This window comes from Lucilia sericata, unplaced genomic scaffold, assembly GCF_015586225.1.
Source record: "Lucilia sericata isolate MDLA Ls3-8-SP2 unplaced genomic scaffold, ASM1558622v1 Contig000000F_arrow, whole genome shotgun sequence".
NCBI classification, from domain to species: domain Eukaryota; kingdom Metazoa; phylum Arthropoda; class Insecta; order Diptera; family Calliphoridae; genus Lucilia; species Lucilia sericata.
Genome location: NW_023994042.1, coordinates 3,545,769 through 3,569,899, shown reverse-complemented (window position 1 = coordinate 3,569,899; position 24,131 = coordinate 3,545,769). Strand labels below are relative to the sequence as shown.

Sequence of the window (24,131 nt, the reverse complement as noted above, 5' to 3'; positions counted from 1 at the left end):
CACTTTAACGTACATAAATAGTTATGTACATATGTATGTAAACAAGTATTTATATTAGACTTGTTTGCACATATTATTACAACATTTACGTAATAATAAAATGTACTTAATAAAAATATATAATTTTTATATTAAATTCCTAACTTCCTAACATATCTACTTACACACTTTTATACTATTATACATTTTTTACTGTTAAAGAATTAGCAATAAAATATTAATTAAGATAAACATTTACATATCCCATATGCAGACATCTTAATTTGAATCATATGATTGAGTATACCGAACAGAACAACTTACTTTATTGCGATTTTCAGCATGATAATGAACCAAAACCTTTGGCAAAGTTGATGTAAGAGTATTTATCGTATAATAGGACCCAAATACTTTGATTGCTCATCAACATCTCCTGACTCAAATCCCTTAGAGATGCTGTTCGGCGTTCTGAAGCGCTGGGTCGGAACTCGTTTAGAAAACAGTGCAGCTGGCGAATGGCTGAAAATCCTATTGGAATTCATTACGAACTATACTAGTAACTAATCTATTCCATAAAGGTGTTTGAAACTCAAAAGGACCAACGATTTTCATAAGAAGATCAAAAAGTTGCTTAAGTTTCGAACATCTAACTATGGAGTTAATTCAGTTATTATTTTCTTGTAACTCACAGCGAAATGGAATTAAATTTTTTTTGTTATTATAATGTAGACACATAATATTGTACAAATCAATTATATAATTTTGAATAAATCAATTGAAATAGAAAATATAGCACATTATGTACAATGCCAAAAAAAGTTGCTTAGGTTTCGAACAATACTGTAATTATGTATACCCTTCACCTTAGTGAGAATGGTATATATAAGTTTGTCATTCCGTCTGTAATTTCGACAATATAATTTTCCGACCCTATAAAGTATATATATTCTGGATTCTTATAGACAGCTGAGTCTATTAAGCTATGTCCGTCTGTACGTCTATTCAAATCAATTTTCTGAAGACCCCAGATGTCTTCGGGATAAAAATCTTCAATAATTCTGTCAGACATGCTTACGAGAAGTTTCTATTAAAAATCAGCAAAATCCGTCCATATATAACGGAGATAAATATGAGCAAAAATCCTAGACAACCCCAGATGTCTTCGGGATAAAAATCTTCAATAATTCTGTCAGACATGCTTACGAGAAGTTTCTATTAAAAATCAGCAAAATCCGTCCATATATAACGGAGATAAATATGAGCAAAAATCCTAGACAACCTCTGAAAGTTTTATCAAAAAGGAGAATGTTAGTGCATACTTTCAAAAAAAGCTTTTTTAAACAAGTTAGAGTGCTATATTCGGATATGCAGAATCTTAAATACCCTTCATCAGCGACTTTTTGTTAAAACCCATTTAACTATCTAGTTTTTAGATAACTCGGCACAAGTTTAGTTTCCGTAGTGAGGGTACTATCATTTAGTAATTTCTTTATATGGAACTTAGGGTAGAAATACAAACCTGCGCATGCGGTTCCGTTTTCTGTAATTCTCGCATCGAGAAAATCTGTCAAAAAATTCATGATCATCTTGTGTAAAACAGGATGAACACAAGGATTTCAAACATTTCTTATTGAATTTTAATGAATACAGTTTAAAAATAACGACTGGAAGATTATTATATTTTAATTTTTTTCTCGATTCGAGAAAAATACAGAAACGTGGTACTGGTTCCAATAGAAAAAGCTAATTAAATATAGTGCGGCTGCGGATTTGTAGCCATTTTATTATTATTTGTTTTTGTATTTCATAGTTTATTTTGTCTTCTCCTTCGTTGGCATTCACAGGAAAATATTAAATACATGATTTTTGTTCATAGAAAGTATGAATAGCTTGGTAACTCTAAATGTAAAAGAAAGTAAATTGGAAAAAAATTAATACATTTTAATTTGGTGCGGATTTCTTCCACGATTTAAGTTGCAAAACTCAATATAAAACAAGTGAGAGGGTTATATTCGGCTGTGCGATTCGGCACATCAAACCGTGTGACTTGAAAGGAATGCACCCCTATAAACATCAGAGTGATATTAATCATCAAATTAACTGAAGAGGGCCTTATATGAGAGATATGGTTAATTATTGACTGTTTTTCATAAAATGTTTCATAAATTTAATTTCGATTCTTTCGATGTCATTCGTTAAGTATTTTCCCTAAGTTTTATTTAAATCGATTGAAAACAAGATAATATTATCACTATGGTTTCAAGAAAATTTCTCAATATTTCATAGCATGAATTTGACCTTCACAGTTTATGGGTTAAAATTATTCTATTTTACCAAAACTTGTATATTTCCTATTTTCTTGAAATTTTTATTTTGAAAACGTTTTACAGTAAGGAATTAAGACTTGTAATCAAAAATATTACCAAAAAAATTTCTCCGAAATCCTCAAAATTTTAATCGCATGTACTGCTAATCTGTGGCAGATATAGACCTAATTAGAGATATAGACCTAATTCTTTACTAATTTTGAGATTTTCTAAAAATTTTGAAATTTTGCTAATAAAATTGCTTAAAGTTTGAAACTGGAGTTTTGGGATATAGTCATAAATATGGTTTACACTATCTAATAAAGATAAAAACTCACTTTTATGTTAATAGGAATATATTTAACGTAATGCCATATTTTATTAGAATATTTTTCAAAATGTGTTAATTTTTTTTAAATATTTGTGATTTGAGGAATTTGTAATAATCTTAGACCGATTTTTGTGTTTTATATCATATTGGAACGATAATTGATATATTTATTATGGTAAAATTTTTGCAAAATACATTTTCCACTTCGGATTCGGTTCGCCACCAGTTAACGTAGTCCTATCCCAAATATTTGTAGAATGCACTTTTATAACTTAAAGTTGGGGTCTAGAGGCAGAGACAATCAATATTCGTAACTTTCGTAAAATTAAAGAATTTAATATTTGGAACACAAGTATTCAATCATGGGGAATTTTCTGGATCAGCACACCAAATTAAATTTCAACAAAAATATGATAAAAATTAAAAAGTACACAGAGAAAACAGATTCGTTGTGATAACCGAATTTGTTTCTAATCGAATTCAGTCGGTTCTCACAACTATCCCATAATTCGATTGCAACTACTGTAAAATTCGGTTCCTGTTACTGAATATATGGTGTACGCAACTATTTTAAATTATTATTCGATAAACTGGATCGAAATTATCGGTATTTGGAACTGAAATATTATTTATTAAAACCAATTTGTGGATTATGTTTATTTGAAAATATATTTTATTTTGTTTAAAATAATTACAATAAAATATAAATGTACATTTACAAACCTACAAAACTTATTATTATAAAATAGTCACTTTTCTTCTCTAGTTTTGAGATATTGATGGTAAAAACTTTATTTATGTATCAGGGATTTTGCTCTTAATTCTGTCCAACATTTCCAATGGAACACAACCATACCACGTTTTTCCGCTGCTGTAAAATTATTAAAGATTATAGGAAAATAAAACAAAATAGATGTTAAGATATAAAATAGACTAAACTTACCTTTTCTATCCCATTTTCCGTATTAATTTACATTTAATTGTTAATAGTTTTATTATTCAATTATAAAATCATTTTATTTTATTTATTTTTGTATACGTCAAATATAATTACCAATTGATCGGTTGTGAACATCGAATTTGGTTCCCTTAACCGTAATTAAATTTTAAATAATTTTATCAGTTGATAATTGGTTGCAGTGGTCAATATTTTTACTTTCTACTGTTTTTCGGTTACAGAGACTAATATTTGATGTTCTTACATTTTATTCCTAAATAAAAGTCGGCTGCATTTACTGAATTCACAAATGAATTTAATAACCAATAGAATTCAGTTCAAATTATTGATTTGGAAATTGTTACAATCACAATTCGATTAATATTATGGTTTTTTAATTCTAAATATAGAAAATCAGTTAATTATACAGTTTTTCAATAACATCTATACAATTTTAATTAATTTAACTAAATATTTATCATGTTAACCGATTAACAATCGATCTGTTTTCTGTGTGTAATGTATTTTGTTATTGTAAATTTTTTTACTTAGCACTGTGAAACATAAAATTGAGCCTTTATAGTGAGAATGATCCTTAATGACTTTTCAACATCTCTTTCCTCACTTTTAACTCGGTTTTTATTTGTAAGGAAATATTTGGTTTATAGAAGCGAAAAATATGCAATCGCATTTTTAGATGTGATTAAGATGTCGTTTGTAAAGTATGACATCAATTATTTTTTGCTGGGAATCTATATCAACCAGGGTTGGCAAAATTGGCACAATTGTACTTTTTTGGTACAATTCAATCTTCGAAAGTACAATGGTACACAAATGACCCATTTTGTACAATTTTAAATTCATTTTCTTACTGAAATAATAATCTAAAATTGTACTTCTGACATAAAGTTCAAAGGTAGGAAGTCCTTCGATAAATTCTGAGGAAAAATATATGTAATTCTTGTTTATATTCTCTCATATTGTTTAGAAACCTGAAAGAAATTACAGCCAGAGTATTAATTTTCCACAATTATTTATTATTTATTTAGGACTTATTTTATCCGATTTGAAATAATTTTAAGGGTCTTTTAAGTGCTATTTTGAATAGACTTTTATAGTACATTTTACTATACTTTGGCGTAGTCTAATGAATTTTCTATGGTCTGGTCTATAAATTAGTCTAGGGACTAGTCTATGAAGTAACCTTTGCGGTATTTACCGACTATCCTATTATCTAGTATTTAGAGTATAGTCTATAGGGTATTCTATTATCTAGTTTATAGACATCTCTATGTATTTGCCTTTGGACTAATATATAACATTATAATCTATAGACTAGTATATTGTCTAGTCTATAGGGTAGTCTATTGTCTAGTTTATAGACTACTCTATTGTGTAGACCATAGGGAGTCTATAGACTCCCTATTGGTCTATGGACCAATCTGGTGACAAAATGGACTTGTTTATTTACTAGTCTAATGACTTATCTAGCCCATAGATATAGATGAACTGTTAATGTTGAGAATACTTCATACTGATATATGATTTCAAAAAAAAAAAAAAAAAAAAAAAAATGATTTGGTACAAATGGAATCAAAAAAGTACAATTGTTAATGCTGTATTGTACAATTTGAAAATTCAATTTGCCAACCCTGATATCAACCACAAGACGGTAATTTTTTCTCCATACAAAATGTATGAAAACTCATTGTCGACAACGGTTGCGATTCCAATTGTAATTAAGCTGTTAGTCCATACGTATTCATCGACGAGTTATGAACATCGAACCAATCATTAACTGTGTGAAAAAATTCAGCAGTCTCAATTGATTTATAAATATCTAATCCGTGCGCATACTACCCGTAAGATATTTGTTTTTTTTATATAAGTAAAAGATGCATCAATATCAGTGCCTTTGACTAAGAGATGCTCATCATTAAGTTTAAGTTTCACCAGTATGTTTTAAAACATCGGCAATGGTGTGCGGTGTTAGGTGCTCGTCGTTACATATTACGCCGGTATCTAAATAGTGATTCCTTACCAATTTCAATAAATGTGGAGCATCCACAAAAGTGAACACTTTATCCTCAGAACCATGGCTTATCTAAAGGGAAAATATAATAAAAATATTTAATAAATAACGATATCCCTAACATCTAATAATATTATCTTAGAGTAGATTGTGTATCTTAGTGCTTATTATAGTGTAGTGAAAAACTTAATCTTATATGTATTATTCTTAATATAAAATAAAATAAATTTAAGTGTTTCCACGATTTTTTGAGGCCGCAAGCCATTACGACCTGCACATATATTTAGGCCTGTTTAACGACATCATAAATGAAGTCATATTCAAAACTTTCTGCAACTTTCATTTCGTCGCACGCAAGGATACAAATTTTATCCTCGAGTGCCAGATCTGCAGCTTGTTTTATGAAACATATCGAAGTGTAAAGAATTCCTTCAGCAATGTTTATTTTTTAGCACCAGCGATGTAGTGCGATTACGTGAGGTAATGGAAATCCTTTGTGATAAAGACGGTTGTAACCTCTTGGCTCAGCAGCATTCATAGGAGATATCGCCCATCTCCACACTATTTTCTTCGACCCCTTCAACTTTCTTATTTGGCCTTCAGTAAATATTTTATTTACCGATTGGCCATTTCTGTTTTAAGAAGTATAAACCGTAAATCTTTGTTCTCCCTCTCTAAAGTACGAATTTTTCCGACATATTTTGCAGATTCCGCAGAAAAAATGTCTGCTAAAAATATTAAATTTGTATTATGTTAAAATATAGTTGCAAACTTTTATATATTTTATATGTCTTATTCTGTTTGATTTTCCTGGCTTACAAACGTTTTACAAGTTTTTATAACTGTATAGACACTATTTGTTGGTACAGCATTTTCTGTCCAAAGGACAAACGGGTCATACTTTGAACAAGAAGGTTGATTTAACAAAATTGTTCCCGATAGTATAGAATGGAAGACTTGAATTATTTAAATACAAAACTCATCTGATTCCATATTGGTTGGCTCAATGTTTTCATTATTTATGAAACTTGGCATTATAAATTAAACAATAAATAATTGAAAAAGTTGGATCCAAAATCTATCTACTAAATTTTGTGATGAACGGTCCAAAATATACCCTACTTGCCATATAAGATCCCCCTAAAAAACTAACTTTAACCCACAAACTATCTTACAAATGGATATAAAATCTCTATCAAATGTTATGACGATCAGTCCGTAATTGGCCCTACCTGCCATATAAAGTCTCCTCAGAATATTACTTTAACCATGAAATTCAACATATAAATTAGGTTTTACTAACTGTTGTGGGAGGGACGACAGTGCTTTTGGCTCCGCTATTGGTAATAAAAGCTGCTTTCATCCAGCCGTTATTAGTCGTGATGAATTGAACTGATCCAAGCATGTTCGAGAACTTGGATAGAGTCTCTTATGGCTGATCGCACTCCAATTCATACGCCTCTTTTCATCTTTGGGAACGGCGAAGAATGTGCCATTGCCTGGCTGTGCCTTTTTGTTACACAGTTAAACATTTTTCTGTTTTATTCGATAAACCGAAATTTAAAAGCACTTTTTTGCCAATATCGTTATAATTTTTTATTATTTTGTATGCACCTTGCCTACTTGAAAAATTTCCTAAAGTTCCTTCCGGACATATAGGAAGGCACTGTGAAAATTTCAAGAAAATCGGTCTAGCGTAACAAACCGACTAGCAGACAAATAAACACATATTAAGCTTGAATACGAAAAAGGCGGTGGAGTCGACGTTTAACGCCATTGGGAGAATTTTGAATTAAATAAGATCGTTGACGTTTTTTTTTATTATTTTCTCATTAAACAGCAAACAAATTCAATTCAATTCAATATAAAATAATTGAATTTTTTGGCAATACAATAAAATGGTTGTATGTATGGTTATATGGTCCGAAAATACGATTTTGTTCTTATTTACTTAAGGTAATATAAAAATAATATAAAATAAAATTTAATTATCAGTGTAATGTAAAACATTTTTTAATTGAAATGTTTGTTGGTATAGTTTCATATGTTTATTTCCAAAAAAAAAAAACAAAATAGTTTTTAAACACATTTACAAAATTCAATCTGTTTAAACTTTCTCAGTGAAATATTTTCAAATTCTGGTAATGAGTATTGTAGGTAATGTAGTTTTTTCATACATTACTTGGTAATGAATGGGCCTTATTAATAGCATTAATATGGTTTTTTAAATAGGATTTATAACCAATTGTCTATAGCATATGCCTAATAAGGAATTAGTTACTGGTTCTAACCCTAGTTGATATTAGAAGTTTTTTTAAGAAGCATTGTGTAAGAGAATAGACAAATAAACATAGAAAATAACTGTAAAGCAGGTTTTAAATTCAGAAAAGTCGGGTAAGCACATTTGTAACCAGTTATTTTTTGGTCATCGTCGAACAAAAATAAGTAGTTATTCACCCAAAAAGTAAGTACTTACACTTTGCTCCAATATTACTTGCCTACTTACCGAGTAAGTAAAGATTTTGCTGGGTTCAACTTGTTGTTTAATACAATGATTACATGTGGCAACAAAAAAATATACTACACATTTGTACAAACATTGATATTAAAGGACAGTGAATATTGTATCGCTACAAAAATTTACCAAAACAATCTGTATGTTTAAACCCTACACTATAGCGGAGTAGTTACTTTTTGGACATCGCGGAAAAATATCTAGTATTCATCAAAAAAAACTAGATACATTATTATTTGCCTGCTTATCCGGTAAGTGAAATCTTAGCTAGGAAATTGCTTAAGTATTCAATTAAATAAAATCCAAATTAAAGTAAAATCAAAAACGCCTCAAAAGTATGCAATGGAACACAATAACGTCACAGCAATAAAAATTTTCAATTTATTAAATTTTACTAAACATTTTAAGAAAAATCCCTAATGTATTTTGATATTATTTTGAAATTCGATACAAATATGATTTATGTACTTACTCAGTAAACATTCAATCAAGCAACAATAACCATCACCCACTCCTGTTTCACACAATGAATTTATGTTGTCCAGACTGTCCCTTTGTATTCTTTTATACTGTTTAATTTGTAATAAATATTTATGCAATAAAAAAAAATTGGTGAAAACGCAAAAATAAACAACAAAAAATATAAATTTGTACCCATTGCGAAATTATTATTAGCCACTAAAGAAGACATTAGGAAATAAAAGTAATAAAATAAAAATTATTAGTTATTAGTCATTTACATACAAATATGTATAGCGGCTACAAAATCAAATAAGTTTGAAGTATGTATATATGAAAGTATATTCGAGTGTGAATATGAACTTTCGAATTTTGACCACCCCCTCGAGAATTGCTCTTTAGGCTGTAAAACTATATCATGCAAACAATTAGACTGATAGGATAACATTGACAGGTGACATAACGGCCCTGAAGTTTTTAGGTGCATTTACAAGGGAAAATAGTTTTTTTTCAGAATTTCCTAAAATTTCGGCATTAAATAATTAATTTTGCACTTTAATGTAAAAGAATCCTAATGTACACAAAATAAGCATTTCATAATGATATAAAACTCAATATTTTTTTTAATATTCTTCTATAATAATTACTAACGAATTATTAAGAATTGGATTTCTTAAAAAAGGTCAAAAAATATATTTAAAGTAAAACATTGGAAATGTACTCTTTAATCCTTTTAGAAAATAAAAGTGTTTTTAGCTTTTTCAGAAATTGAACCTAAGCATGCCAAAGGGTAAACTTTCGTGTTTTTGTAAAGCTTTAGCTTCATAGAATACTTTCGTAAAGTTTTGTAAAAGGAGTTTATAAATACGGCTGCACAGATTTATTATTTTACTTATAATAACTAATACTTATACATTACTTTGATGTAGTATAGTAATGACTTACATATAATCTGTTAAATTTGTATGTACTTTTCTGGGTGAAAACCAAGATTTGACATGAAATCTATTTTATTTAAGTATCAGATTTTGGTTTGATAATAACATATACATAAGAAGTTTAATATGACTTTTAATACTCATCACTTTCCTTAGAATATTAGAATGTTCCGAGGAATAGGCTTATTAAGAATTTAATGTAGGAATACCTCTCAATCGATGCATTTTAATGTACGAACACGAGAAAAATATTTTTTTGAGTGGTCCTCAGTTCCCTACCAGCGATTGAAAATCCTGACCTCAGTGTAATTATTTTTCCCAAGATAAGATCAAATTTACGGAATTTTTATACCCACCATCAACAAAGATGGGGGGTATATTGATTTTGTCATTCCGTTTGTAATACATCGAAATATTGGTCATACACCCATAAAAGTATATTTATAAAATTTAACACACATAAGTTTCATATGATGCAGAATCTCCCTAGCTTATTTTATGTTGATCGGTCCATAATTGACCCTACCCCCCATATAAGGTTCCCTTCAGAATATGACTTTAACGCTCATTGCTGGCTTAAAAATACGAGTATAGTGATGAAATTCGACACACATAAGTTTCAATGAAGCCAAAATCTGTCTATCAAACTTTATGTGGATCGGTCCATAATTGACCCTACTCTCCATATATGGTCCCCTTCAAAAAATTTCTTAAAGGATCATTACTGGCTTAAAAATACAGAATACAGAAAAGCGATGAAATTCGACACAAATATTTTTTATACAAGTTAAAACCTCTCTACCAAATGTATTGAGGATCGGTCCATACGAAAATTACTTTAACGATATTTGCTGACTTAAAAATACGTGAAAAGTTATGAAATTTTATATAAGAAACATGTATGGGAACGTATGTAAATCTTCCTACCGAATTTCATGCGGAAAGTGTCGATAAGTGATATTCGATGTAAAGATGTTTTGTATGATCCAAAATTGGTCTAAAACAATTTTATGAAAAACGGTCAATTATTAACCCTATCTCTCATATAAGGTCCTCTTCAGTTAATTTGATGAGTAACCCTGATGTTTATAGGGGAGCATTCCTTTTAAGGCATACGGTTTGATGGTGGGTATATGAGATTCGTCACAGCCGAATATAACATTCTCACTTGTTTTTTTATTTTAATCCTTTATTTTGTAATGAAAGTTTTTGCTGGATAGTATATCTAATATTTCCTTAAATGTGTATAAGTATTTCATTTACTCCCACCTGTAATTAACAAATAGCAACAACACGATAAATGTGGATTTCGCGCAAAAAACTACTAAATATTTTGTGAGTAATATTTCGAAAAGTTCACGCTCTAAAAAATAACTGACATCAGCACTTTTTCTTTCAATACACTTCATATCCTGTATCCTTTATAAATAAACGCACATACATACAAACACATACATACATGCTTGTATCACTCGTTTACTTTAAAAGTGCTCTAACACTAAAATTATGCTTTCATAGAAAAACACGTTGGTTTTATATTATTTATCTCTTCTCTAAATAACTTTTAAATCGTGGATAATAAAATATAAATATGTGACAAATGGTTTAGTTTTAACATTTATTACAAACAAAAATCATTCTCACACCGATTATTTTTTTATGTTTTATTAAATTACACTATGTGACAAAAGTAAAAATTCTGAGTTTAACAATAATCAGTTTTTTTTTTTTTTAATTTTCCATACACCTCCAAAATCTTGAGTTACAGTCAAATAAACCTTTATGCATTTAAAAGTCAATAACATGGTTGAATATCGTTTATGTTTGTTTCTCAACGGATTTAGATAGCTGAAGCTGAGACCTTTTTAATGATATACATATATAATATTAAAGTAATTTGGAGAAATATAGGAGTATTTCATCAGCAATCATTTTTCTGATTTTATATTGGAGCTGTACTATTTTTCAATGTACGGTTCCTATATCAACCATGTTTATTCATGAGTTCAACACAACTTTTTAAAAAATCCGTTAACAATTGAGTCATTGATATTTTTCTTAGCACAAAATTTTTCAAAAACTGATTCTATGAATAATTCTTTAAATGAAAAGGGACAAATATGGCCCGATCCTAAAAATATTTGTTATTTATAGCAAATTTAATTGTGATACTAGTAAGTAGTAAATCTCTTACTACTAGTTTTGTGGTCCGATCTTTACAAAAAACCGGAATAAATGAGTTTTGTATGAGGCCTCATCTGACCCCAGTCCAATGCAAACCTTCCTTCAGCAAATTGCTTGAATTCCATAATTCTGTTATTATTATTAGTATCACGATGAAATTCAGCATAATAACTTTTACATAAACAAAACATATTAGTTAGGACGCTACTGACGTAAGTGAGCGATTTATGTATGTATGTGGTTATGACATGTATATACATATGTATATCGAGAAAGTAAATGTGTTATTTACATACATATGTATATTCGGCTATGACGAATATTATATACGCACCTTCAAAATATAGTGAATTTTGGAAGATGACCAACTTATACATATGTACATATGAAAATACTTAGGTCCTTTTTGCAATGTTCGACGATTCAATCATTAGAGTGATCTGTAGAAAGTTTTTTTATCATATTATTCATATCAAATTTAAGAAATGTTATGACATTCTTGTAGTAAATGAGCCATATAGTATATAAACATTTCTGTTCGTCTAAAATCTTGTATTCGATCCGTTACAAACGGAAGAGCAACATCAATATACCCCATCTTTTCCGATGATGTGTATAAATTGAAGAAAATGAAATGTAATTAATGGTTTTTATATAAAATATTAATTGTTTTGTAAGCTTGTAAAATTATTAATTATGCTGTCAATGCTTCTTAATATGTTTTCATTTTCGTTGTTGTGTGTTCACATAATAAAATAATACAAAAAAAACTTCTTATTCGTTCAAATTATGGCTAAAATGGTCGTAACGCTTTAACGTCAAATATTTGGCAATGGGAATGTATGTTAAGTGAATCAATTAAGTTATTTGCCTATGTGAAATTTTATAAATTTTAAGAAAAAACATATTCTGAACAAATTTTTATGTTTTAATTTTCTTCTATAAAAAGAAAATCGTGATAATAATTAGTGAGATTTTAAAAAGTATTTTGTTTTTCAGTTTGCTTTAATATCTCTATTATGTCTGTAGATTAAAATCACAAGTTCCAGATATTCCAGTGTTGGTAACACTAAATTTGGACATTACTTAACCGATTCATTATCCTATATACCTATATTTATGATTGTTTGACTTAACATGAATTGTGTAGTTTAGATTTTAGTTCGAAAATAATAATCAATTATTAGATTAGACTTCCGATTTAATAAACAAATGCACAAACAATTTAATATTTCTTTTTGATTTTACTATTTTACATAGTGTCTGTTGTCAATTGGAAAAGATCCAAAACACTCTTGAAAATGGTATGCAAAAAACTTAATTGATTCACTGTATGCACCTCAAGTAGCATAAGAGTATTGAGAAAATTGTTGTTAATTCCTTGAAAATTGTACTAATGCGTGAGTGCAACAAAGTAAATTGCTGGAAATAAATGAGTTTAATTTTATAGGCCTAGTTATAATTTTAAAAAGACTAGGATATTGTTCTATTTTCACATACATACATATGTATGTAGAAGGGCCATCATATAAAAGGTCAAGAAACTCATGCATACTTCTTTACTTTTAGAAATAATGTAACAATGTATTTAGTATATACTTATGTATGTCATTTTACAATGATATATTAAATGGCGCATTTTTTAGAATTCTTATAAAGGATTTTTTACAAATCTTTTTTTTTTTAAATTTATAATATAAAAGTGCCTTTCTTATGTTTTCCGCTGAATTATTTATCAGTGCGTTGAAAGTGAAGGTTGTTTTAGAAGACTTTCAAGTCACTTAACAAAAACTTATCAAAACAAAAAACACAAATTTGAATTTTAATTAGTCACCATCATCATAATCATCCATTGTACTCGCAAAGGAAATGTAATGCGTCAGTAATTGTAAAGAAATATAATTAAAAATACATATTAAAATTTAATAGAAAACATAATTGAATTTAATCCCTCTGTTGAAAACATTTTCAACTTAGTCTTTAAGGATAAAATATTTTTTTATTTTTAGCATTTTTTTTCAATTAATCTATTGTTCATTATTTAATTATCTTTTAATTGAGAAAAGTCCTCAAAAGGCAATAAGACAAACTAAAATAAATGTACGAACACTTTATCAGCATTTGGGAATTAACGTATCGATACAATTCAATTGAAAAAATTACTGCAAACGTGACTTAATTGTTGTGTTCGTTTATAGTGATGATTGTAAGGACATTTATTTGTCATAAACTTAATTCTTATTTTTGTGGTCTAATGTTTATAGATTATATCATATAATTGTGTCAAATTGGGTGGTTAATTTTGTTCCTAAGGTCTATTGAAAGTGTTAAATTAGGATATTAAAAGTAGGATTAGACAAATTATGAATATTAGGGTGGACCCGTTTGTATGGTGAAAAAATGATGTTCCCACCGAATTTGAAATCTTTGTTCATTCTAAGATATCATTTCTCAAAATTTGTTGACCTACGTAATTTTTTTAAGGTTTTACCATTTTTTCATATTTCAACTAAAGGAATGTTATGAAATTTTGATATCATGTGAAAAGACTTTGAGAGGGGCTTTCAATGGCGTTTCATAATTTTTTGTGCTAAAAATTTATTATAGATTTATTTAATGTAGTTAACTAAAATTAATATATGATAAACCTCGAGCTTTTCGAAATTCAATCTGCTTCAAATCAACGTGTCTTAATAAATAATGCAAACAGCAGCATTAAAAATGTTATTTACAAAGAAAGCCCGATAGCTAGTGCATTTTAGTTAAAAGTGTGTAAATATTTCTATTAAACTGAAATATTTCGTTAGCTTAGTGCGCAAACGTAACAAGTCCACTTTTTATAGAAATTGAGATTTTGATGCTGAATGATAGTATAATAAATTTTGTTCTATAATCCAAGATCGAATAGAAAATGAGTTTTTAAAAATTTTAATAAAATACAAACTATATGGAATTTTGAAAAAGAAAAAAAAAAAAGGTCGGTGAAATTGTATTATATTTAATCTATATATATAAAAATGAATGTGTATTTGTTTGTATGTTTGAAGTTCAAACTTTGAACGTTATAGACTACTAAACGGCTGAAACGATTTTATTTAAATTTCACAGCGTATTCCTGTATGTCTGGAATAGGTAATAGGCTACTTTTTATTTTGAAATTCCAAGTGGGCGGGGAGCCACGCCCATATTAAGAAAATAATAAATCCGTATATTTTAGATAATATAACAGTTAGAGTCCTCAAATTTTGTCGGAGCAACTTTAGTGTCAATATAATTATTTAGGACAAAAAGTAGGCGGACTAGCATTAGGGGGCGTGGCACCTCCCATATAAATTAAATACAAAAATTCGCTTATCTTGGAAGCTATTACAGTTAGAATCTTAAAATTTTGCACGAATAACTTTCACATCCATCTAAACATTTTGGGTAATAAATTGGCGGACTACCCTTGAGGGGAGCGGCACCTCCCATATTAATTAAAAACAAAAATTCGTTTCTCTGGAAAACTAATGGAACTAAATTCTTCAAATTTTGCACGAAGAACTTAAATATTTATCTGAACATTTTGGAGGAAAAAAAAGCGGACTTTCATCTAGGGGGTCTTGAAGCCCCCATATGAATCAAATAGAAAAATTCGTATATATGAGAACTATTAGAGCTAGAATCTTAAAATTTTACATGAAGAACTTTGAAATTCATGTGAATATTTAGAGCATAACGGGCGGACAATGGGGAACTTGGCTCGTTTATCTGGGAAACTAATAGAACTTGATTTATAAAATAGAAACTGGCGAACTTGCAATAATTTGCTTGACATCTCTCATATGTAATATATTATAAATCTGAAAAACTATTGTAGTAAGGATCTTTAAAATTTTGCACGAAGACCTTAAATATTTATCTGAACATTTTGGAGAAAAAAAAGCGGACTTTCTTCTGGGGGGGCTTGAAGCCCCCTATGAATTAAACAAAAAATTCGTATATCTGAGAAAGTATTAAAGCTAGAATCTTCAAATTTTACATGAAGAACTTTGAAATTCATGTGAACATTTAGAGCAGGCTTGGCACAACATATATGAATTAAATACAAAATTTCGTGCATCTTGGAAACAATTATATTATTCAAATTTTTCATAGATAGAAATTGGCGATACAGTACTTTTCGCTTATAGTCCTTTAATTGCACACAAATTGAGGACTATATCGCTAAAGTGATTATAAACAAAATTTTTTGTATATGCCACAATGTGCTTATAAAGAAAATCTTATATATTTATTTATTGTGAATATAAAAAATAACAAATAAGAGTGTTATATTCGACCATGCCGAATCTTATATATCCACTATCAAATCATTGCCGAAAAGGAAACCGATAATGGGGGTAGGATCAGTTATCGACCGATCCTCATCAAATTCAGTTGAAAAATTTCAGTCCCTATAAAACAACTGTAATTTGTACGAACTTTTGAGGCATTATTGAGCGTTATTAGACCGATCTTCAGTAAATTTTGTACATATATACATTATGTTTCGTAAGTGAGTTATTTCGAATTTCATCGCCTAAGTCGTATTTTTAAGTAACTAATGAGAGTTAAGGTAATTTTTTAAAGTGGTCCTTAAATGGAGGGTGGGATTAGTTATTGATCCACCTTAATCAAAATCGGTAGAAAGATTTCAGTTCCCATAAAACTTGTTCATGTCGAATTTTATTGCTGTACTCGCTATTTTGTGGCAGTAATGAGTTTTAAAATCATTTTCTGAAGGGGACCTTATATGGGGGGTAGGGTCAGTTATGGATCGATCCTTATAAAATTTCTTATAAAATTTACACAGAAAATTCGGTAGAGAGATTTTGGCTCACAAGAAACTTACTTATGTCAAATTTCATCGCTATACTCATATTTTTTAGCCAAAAAAATGAAGGGCACCCTATATCTGGGGTAGGGTCAGTTATCGACCAATCATCTACCTCTTGCCGTTCGGCCTCTATCGTGCTTTCAACAGAGAGCATGATAGAGGCCGAGTCCTTATTAAAATTTAATAAGGACACAGAATATATCGTCACCTGAAACGCAAACGGCCCTAACTAACCAAAAATTCAAAATCGATTTTATTGTTGATTCTGATGTATTGCATCAAAAGAAATATCTACATAAAATTGACTCCTCCGACCAAAATTAGCGATTTTATTTACAAAAAAGGCCCTATCTACAAAAACATTTAAATATTAAAGGTAAAAAGTCCAATTTATCCATTTTTATATACGCCATTGTTAGCTATCATAAAAACTGATACATATTACTACACTGAAAATAATCCATGCTCAACTTTACAAAAAAAAAAAATTCGTAGCTTCTATTTTCGTAATATTTACAAAAATTTCGTGTATAATACGAAATATTATTTAATAAAACCCTTTTCTATTTTTACGAAAGTACGAAAACCTTTCGTAATATTTTTTTCTTAAATGTTAGCGAAATTAAACACAATCATATTAATTATATTATCATTAAATAAAACTACAACATTTTTATAAAATTTAAGAAAAAGTATAATATTATCCACGAATTATTTTCATAAAAAAAAATTAAAAATTCGTGTGGAGAATAATTTTGAACTAAAATTAAAAAAATTATTTTAAAATGAACAAAAATGTTTGCATAAATTAATATTTCGTAAATTTTGCCAAATTTATTCAAAATTCTCTTTTTTCAATTTATGTAAATTAAGATTATTTTGCATTATACTAAAATATTTCGTACAATTTCATATATATTACGAAAGAATTTCGTGGTGCGAAACAACGAACGATTCGTACAATGTACGACATTTTTCGTATATATTAGGCATGATTTTTTTTCAGTGTATCTAATAGAAGACTTCTAATAGAAGTCATGTTATATGAAAAAACTTCACGATATTGTCACATACGATTTTTTTTAAATTATCGGGAATTAAATGAAGAAGTTTTTGTTGAAGAAAAACGATTTTCGATTAAGGAAATTTTAAATACAATAGATATTTTGCGACATTTTTGCTTAAAGCTAGATATAATTCAAATTCTTTGTTTGAACTGCAACCAACATCCTCAACCTAAGACAGACTAAAATTGATGATTTTTTTAAATAATATAAACAATATTTCTTTAATGTAATGAATTAATGAAAACAATATTTATTTCTTTAATAAACATGAATTTTTATACTCATAAACGAAAACTACTGTAGATAGAACTGGCGAACTTGCAATAATTTGCTTGACATCTCTCATATGTAACATATTTGTCCAATTCACAATCGATGTTGTAGCATCGTATGAGTAGTATGTCAGCAGCTGCTACAATAGTCATAACATGTTGTTGGTATTTTCTATGTAAAAGCTCTATACAACTCATACGACAGTTTTGCATATGTTTTTCGAATGTTGTAAGAAAGTTTAGTGTTGTCAATTGTTTATTTCAGCATATGAACAAAAAAAATGCAATCGATTTTGGCATAAAAAACGATTAAGTGGTAACACTGAAATCACATACAGACCGGTGTTTACCAAAACAAAAAAATAAAATTTTATTAAAAACAGTTTATGTGGAATAACGAAAATAAAAGAATTTAAAATTCAAAGAAATTAATTTGTTTTTTTTTTGCTTGTTTAATTAATTTAATATTATATATTTGTTATGTATGTTTGTTTGCATTGATTTTTTTCATTGAAAACATAAACTTATGACTTGCTGCAAAAAGATCTGTTCACAATCACTGTTACTACACTTTAGAAGGTACAATATACAACTTGATTGTGAATTGAACAATTATAAATCTGGAAAACTATTGTAGTTAGAATCTTCAAAATCGTTAAGTATGTTTTTTATTTATACATATTCCTTTTAGGGTAGCAAAGCACACTGGGTATAGCAAATTCAATTGTTTACATTAAAAAATTCTACGTAAACATTTTAAAACACAAAAAATTTCCAAAAAATTAAAAATGTTGTAATTAAAATGTTTTTAATTTTTTTTAATACGGAAGAATATGTTGCCTAAAATTTCCTTTTGACAATGTCGTATGATAACACAACTATTAAACTTTTTTTTTTTAATTTAAAAGACGTTCATACATAAGTGCATCTAAACATACACAATTTATTTATCCTCAGATTTCAGAGGATATATATACATATGGGCAATATCATGTCTTGTGACACAATTAAAAAAATCGATTTCGACGAAATTTACTAAAAAGACTAAAAAGCCCTTAAAGGAAATTGTATAAGCTTTCTTTTAAGCAAAAATGGGCCCATTTTAAAAAATTCCAACTTTGACCCCCTCTAAGTCCGGCAGTTTGAATTTTTTATAAAAATCTACTCGAAAAAATAACAGAACCTCGTTTATGTATTGAATTGAAAAAAATTAAAATATTATCTTATATTTCTTAATAGTGCAATTCGTTTTTTAACTACACTCGTTAAAAGATTTTATTAACCAAAATCAAACCTATCTATAAGAATATTTAAATATTAAAGGCTTAAAATCCAATCTATCCATTTTTATATACAACCATTTCACAGTGGTTGAGAAACTTTTATAATTGGAAATAATTCGGTATCTCTGAAACTATTGGATATATCCCAATGAAATTTTACATGTTTGGAGCTGAAGGTTTTTCGAGTTGATTGACAGTAGGAGGTCGAGGACGGAATGGAGGCCAGTCGTTAGCACCTCATAGTTGATAACCTCGGATATTAATTTTTTTTAAATTGCTAAAAATCCATTTATGATCGGAATGAGCTGAATCTTGAGAAGATCTACAAAAAATATGCTTACATATGTGGGTTATCTCTTTTGCTTTAAGAGATATTTAGGTTTAAATTTTTTTCTTAAATTTTCCTAATAACTTGGTTATTTCTGATTTGATTTTAGTGTTCTATATCTTATTTTAAAGATAAAATTCCTTATTTTAAGTTTTTAAAAACTATTTCTTATTGTAAAAATGTTGATTAAAACAGAAAAAAGTTGTAAATTTTAACCAATTCAGTGATAATTAATGAAATTCTTTCATGAATTTTCACTATCCGATTGGGATAAAACTTATCACCAGTTTATTTTAGATCCGATGGAATAAAATTAGACTCAACAAAGCGAAAATTGCTTGCAAATCATAAAAAAGTATTAATAATATCAAAAGGAGTAAAAATTTGAGAACTTTCTGGGGGTTAAGTTTATATATATTTTTTAAACAAGTATATGGTACCATTGAAAACTTAATGACTTAGGGCCAATCTTTAGGTGAAAGATTAGCGATTAAATTAAAATTAATCCTCAAAAGTTGTCTTTGAGTACTCAATTAGTTAATTTTGTTTGCAAGTTTAAGCACCCAATGGAAGTGGTTTAAACTTAAACATGAAATGCAAAAGTGTAAACAGCTGATGCAAAAAAAATTAATACAATTTTATAAATATAAACATTAAAGTGTTCTATTTATTGATTAGTATAAATTATGCATTTATAAATTTGGTTTTAAATTTAAGTTTTCATTGATTTTCATATTAAATTTACAATTGTCTTCTTCTTTTTTATAAAACATGCATTGTTTTGATAACAAACAGTGACATTTTCTGTTGTTTTGTATGGCAACACTGCGAAGTTTTATCTTGTACTCAGAAACATAAAAGGGGATTAACATCAGATTAAATTTATGATTAGATTAACTAATCAGATTATTAATTGGCATTTGATTGCCAACTCAAAAACCCGCTCTTAGGGATTAAATTTTAATAGATATATAATAAAAAGGATCTTTTATTAGAACAGTATTTACGAAAAAGTTCAAAAATCATGTTATAGAATTTTTTATAAATCACAAATATAAAAGTAGAATTAATGTAAAATTTGAACGGATAAAGATATCGGAGACAAATTTTGGATATATATAGAACTAAGTCTTTCTAAAAATATACCGTTTCCAGTTATCCTAAGGGGGAAAATATGTGTTCCAAAAAATTAGTTTTTTTATGTGACGTTATTTACCGTGTAAAAAAAAATAAACACTGTCTTCCACTTTATCAAGCGCATTTTTTAAATAGTAAATTTAAAGATATTTTAATATTTCTCAATAAATAGTCTTGAGATATCTTATATTTATCGTCCAGAAGAATATCAGAAGATATCTTATATTTTTCTAGGTGGTTATCTAGCAATTTTATAGTTAAAACTGTATTCGTAACCGGTTTCTTAGAATATGAAAATTTTCGAGATTCGGTTTTTGGAACATTCTATTTTAAAATGTATGAGGAAATTGTTAAATTTTTCGAAAATTTAAGTGTCTGGCATAAACATTCAAATTCCACCACATTTGTGTATATATGTATGTACATACATACATATGCATGTACATACTATTAATGTATGTGTATAACAAACAGTGTAAAAATGTGTCATAGTCAGCAACAATATGAGAAACTCTTTCAATTGCAATCAAGTGTAACAACAATGTTTAATATTTTAAGGGTTTTTTAAAGAGGCCACATACATAAATACACCCACTTTCATGTAATCTCACACACTCCCACGAAGACACGGGGATAAATTATTCACTCTGTGCTACTACCCAATAAACATCGATTTAAACCTTTCTTTTTTATTTTTGTTAAAAAAACATAAATATGTATTGTATATAAAGTCGACTAACAGAAATATGAGTTTAATTCACCCTTCTCACAATACACCTGTCAGAAAATGTCACACAAAATATTTTGGTTTTACCGTTGATCTTCAATAATAACCTAATTAGGGCTGCCCAGAAATCATACTGTGAAATATGTTGAACAGGGCAAACAGAATATTCAAATTCATGTTTTTTGTGGCGCGTCGTATGGACGTATGTTGAGATATTTACAAGTTTCAGTCCTATTTAAGAATTTTGGCATCGATTTGTTAGAGCATATTTTTGGTTATTTTACGCATAAGAGCATAATATTGCATGATTTGTTTTTAGAGCATATTTCGATGTTTTGTGCTTTATTTTTTAATGTTTGTATATTATTAAAAATATTTCTTTTCAAAACATTTTTCTTAAAAATTAAAAAAAAATAAATTATTTTTTTAAATTTTACTGCCTGTTTTAAATTTTTTTATAAAAGCATTTTTGTTTTTAGAGTTTGAAAACAGCGAAAAAAAAATTTATTTTTATTAGATAAAGCATTAAATTCTAAATCGGGACATAAAACCGATAACTTTGGATTTCATGAGACCAATGCATTTTTGTCGTTTAAAAAACTAGTAAAAAGTAGCTGTCAAGTAGATACGAAGGGACCCCGTTTTGAAAGGACCAATCCACTCGTCAGATGTAGTATTGTATGGTATTAGATCCAACCTGTAGCCATGAGAAATGTCAATATGTTCTTAAGTTTAGACGCAGATATCTCACCAAGGTTGGATATGAAGTAGCTGCCAAGAAAACTGCTTCTCTTAGCGGCTAGAACAGGGCGTTCAAAAAGAAAATGGAAGACCGCTTCTTCCTTTCCTCTATCTTTGCAACTGCGACAGTTGCAAAGTATCCAGTGACCTGTTATTACTGCCATCAACCTACATACATATATCCCGCCTACTTTGGGTTATAAGGTGTCTTGTGCATTTCTCATTGAAAGTCGGCCAAAAGTCCCTTTACATGTGCCTAGGAGTTGCTATTGAAACTGAGATATCAAGAGCAGATCCCGTTCTGGCAAGCTCATCTATCTGTTGTTTTCCATAATAGTCCCTATGCGCAGGGACCCAAACACGGGTAATGTCAGCCTTAACAAATTCTTCTTGCATTGTCTGACTAATAGGGAAGTGGTAGTGTGAAAGAAGTGCTGCTTGACTGTTGCCACGAATATTGAGATTGTAAGTACCCTACAGGCTGACATTAACGTAAATATTTCAGCCTGAAAAACACTACAGTTGTTTGGAAGACGATGGGAGATACGTGTGTGGTGTTATATACTAGGTAGAGTATTCTAAAAACCGATTTGTTTCACAAACCGATTTTCGAATATGTAATTCGAAAAATTGCGTTTTCTAAAAAACCGGTTTCGAATACGGTTTTAAGTGTAAAAACTGGTTAACCGGTTTTTTAATTCATTGTAATTTTTTCTTCAAAAATTATGTATAAATTTTCCGAAAATAACTCAAAGACGTTTTCAAATACAAAGCGGGAATATGTACGTATTTGTAGAATATTTAATATTTAAGACATCTTATGAAAATGGTTTAAATAACGTTTTCGAAAAAGCGTTAGATCAACTTCTTAACAAAGATATACTATATATGTATGTATATGGAGTGTGCTCGATGAAATGGTGCGTACTTTTAGGTTAGATGTTATGCCAGATCTCATCTAAAATTCTCAATTTTCATAAAAATTAATATTACAACTTTTCATCTAAGAATACACATTAGGATAAAAAGATGTTCCCCAAAACTTATTTTTTTGCTTCGGTAAATGTTGATGAACTATTTATAGAAGTCCCCTCATAGTCAAAAAATTAAATGATTAGAAAATATTTAGATGGAAAAATTAACACAAAATGTATATAAAAGTTGTTATTTTTTTTTCAAAATTTAAAGAAAATTTCATCCATAAAAAACCGGTTAAGCGACACAAAAAAACCGGCCAGTCGAATAATTCGAATATATGAACTATTCGAAACCGGTCGTTTTTCAAACAAGGAAAAAACCGGTAAACCGGTTTCGGTTTTCGGTCTAATACTCGGATGGTTGTTTCAAAATTGGAGGTAGTAGGCCTAGTAGTCCATATGTTCTTGACCTCCAACATCCAGTTGAGTTAAGTCTCTCTGCGCTATAAGCAGACATGGCCATTATATGCAGATCTATAGGTAGTATGTGCAATATAGTATTCAGAGCTTCGGAAGGCCTAGTTCTTAGAGCACCTGTTATTCCAATGCATGCTGATCTCTGAACTTTGTATAGCTGATCTGCAACTAATTTCTTCTTCTGTTAAGTTTGCAAGATAATTTAGAGTCTAGAATAATTCCTAGACACTTAAAAATTTCAGTTTAGATGCTATGAATACAATTAGAAGAAACGTGTCAAACTTTGCCGTTTGAAATTTTTTTGTGGACCAGCAATAATTTTCTATGGATTCGGCAAATATATTCTCAATTCACTGGATCCAAATTAATCAACAATAATAATAAATTAATTGCTCAATATTGTCTCTTTATATTAAGTGACAAAGAGGACTGATTTTGGGGTGATAAACAAAAAGTTTTACCTAACAGTTTTTAATAAATCTACGAACACAGTCATTCTTATATAGAAATTTAAGTGAATTTTATATTTTATCATAGTCGTTCAATATACTGCAGCTATGTAAACAATAGAAGTGTGATGCTCTTCCTTCCTTCTTCCGTCTAAGAAACTCCGTATTGACAGGACCACTCCACTCGTCAGATT

The 24,131-nt window shown here is 28.8% G+C and overlaps 1 protein-coding gene across 6 annotated transcripts in view; it reads left to right on the top strand.

Annotated features, from left to right (window-relative positions):
* The window catches only part of LOC119606237 (adenylyl cyclase 78C), a 107,683-nt gene that overhangs the window by 32,950 nt on the left and 50,602 nt on the right, over positions 1 to 24,131 (top strand). The window lies entirely within an intron of this gene.